Raw genomic sequence first — 2365 nt, forward strand, 5'->3', positions numbered from 1 at the left:
TGACACAAAAATGAAAATTGTGTTTCAAATGAAGCAATGTCCCCACGAAGGTTCGCTACAGCTACTGGTTCACTGAAAACATCCATGTTTTTGTTCCCACAAGGAAGGTACCAGGTAATTTCAGCCAATCCATTGGATATTCTCCTTGGGAAAGCACCGTTAGGCTGTTTCTGAGGCCTGAAGATAAAGTTTTCGTGCTTTACTGCATCTCACAGGCTTTCATCCACTCTGTAAACTCCAAAGCATATTATTTGCAGATGACTCACAAGTTCCCAGAGTTTGTATGATGGGTTTCTTGAGCTCAATTAGAACAGCCTCACTGTTACCTGCATTGACTGGTTGCCATTTTTGGTGGGTTTTTCCATTCCAGGGAGACCAGGGATGTTACCAGTTTCCCAGTGTCTGGACTGCTTAACTCCATCACATCAGTAAAACTTCTTGTTTCTCCTCTTTTTCTTTTTTTCCATCCTTTGGCTGCTTTGCCTGGGTCATCTCATGTTTAACTGTTCCAAGAGCAGTTTTCCTGTCTCGTAAGTTCTTCTTCAGGCTGAACATCTGACACATTGCTGGGTTGAACAAACTTGACATTTGGCTTTTGCCCAACTTCTTTCATCCTGCAGAAAAGCATGCAACAAACTATTGTAAGGAAATGTCCTTCATTTTCTGTTTGAAATTCCTCCATTGCAAATTGATAATTGGTTGATGTCACACTCAACCCCACACAAGTGTTTGCAAGCTCATGTCATTGTTCATGGCCTATTTGTCCAGTTGCGCAAGCTCTTTGGTGACTTCAATTCCCCAGTGTCAATGATCAACCATTGAAGTTCAGCAGTTGAGAACTTTTTTTGACATCTTCATTGATTCTGATGACGCAACATTAAAGGCACCTCGAGTGCATCAACCGACCACTGCTGACTGCAAACTGCAACTCCAAAACATGGTGTGAGGAGAGTAACTTTTTCCTGTGCTCTGGACTCCAAGAAACTGTCAACTACAGTATTTGTTCTTAGGACAACCAAGTCATTGAGTTGAGAGAGAAACGTTCACCTCACCCATTCTGAGAGGTATGTTGGATGCATTCTTCCATCTACAAAGCTCAAGGGAAAATCCACAAGCAACATTGTGCACACAGGTCTGGGCAGATGCTTTAATTGTTTGTCTTTGATTGGGTTGTTTCTGGAAAGGGAAAAACTGAAGCTTCATAGATCTGACCCATTTTCACCGGAGAAGTGTTCAGTTCCCAGGGTGAGCTGTTGGAAGTTTGTCTGTCAATGTTCTTTTGATTCTCCTCTTTGTTTTCTTTTGTATTTTCTTTTTGTACTCGCTCCCTGGGAGGCCAGACAGTTTTTCTCGAGAACAAGTTATCAAGGTTCATTCGATCCATTTCAGAAAAATAAGCACCTTTTCAATCCCTTGGGGCTTGATTTGGCGTTGATGAAACATTGACAATTGCATTTGACATGTCATAAGAAGTTCTGCTTCTTTGCGAAGTTTTGTTTTCTGTACCTGAAGATCACTTTTGTACTTTTCTATGTTTTTCAGATCCAAACTTCCGAAGCCGAAAAATTCCTCCTTCTCTTTAAACAGTCAGGTTCTTTCCATATTTGGCCTTTGGCAACGGCAAGCTGAGCTTCTTTGTATGAAAACAATGTCTTGAATTACTGCAGGATGGCATCTGCAGTTTTTCTTGGCAAGTCTGGCACTGTGAACAGTCTTCATCAACCCAAGATTTCCCCAGTTCATGGGCAATGTCAGGCATTTTCTTCAAGTTCCCATCTTCATCTTTGAGCTTCTCAACTACATCCCTGATTTGGTGTTTCCAATTTTTGACAAAGCTCTGCATCATTCATGTGCCTTAGGGGCCTTCAAAAGTATGTTGGCTGGTTCGTCTAAGCCTAGGGCTCAGTTGCTACTTTTTTGAGCATTTTCTACACTAAAAGCTCTGGCTTTGATGGTTACCACCAGAGAAGATCTGTGCTTTTGTTGATTTTGGATTGATAAGCGAGCTTGCACTCAGAGTCCAAGATTGTCGGAAGAACACAATATTGCTTCAGATCGTCTGACACAAAAATGGAAGAATTTGTGGTTTCAAAATGAAGCAATGTTTTTTTTCCCCCACGCAAGGTTCACTAGAGCTACTGGTTCACTGAAAACATCCATGTTTTATTGCCACAAGGAAACCACGTAATTTTCAGCCAACTCCATTCGGAATATTCTCCTTGGGCTGTCACCCACCATCCAAGTTACAGCTGAACAAAGCGATGCCATGGTTAACTGCTGGAGAATTGTTTCAGGAAGCTTATTGGAGGATCTCTGACGTTGCGGACAAGGGAGCACTCACCCAATCCAACAAAAGGATATCATT

The 2365-nt window shown here is 41.9% G+C and overlaps 1 pseudogene; it reads right to left on the reverse strand.

Moving 5' to 3' along the window:
* The window catches only part of LOC118338421, an 8759-nt pseudogene that overhangs the window by 3114 nt on the left and 3280 nt on the right, over window positions 1-2365 (reverse strand).

Source organism: Morone saxatilis, unplaced genomic scaffold (genome assembly GCF_004916995.1).
Source record: "Morone saxatilis isolate NCDOM2014 unplaced genomic scaffold, NCSU_SB_2.0 Contig4, whole genome shotgun sequence".
Classification (NCBI taxonomy): domain Eukaryota; kingdom Metazoa; phylum Chordata; class Actinopteri; family Moronidae; genus Morone; species Morone saxatilis.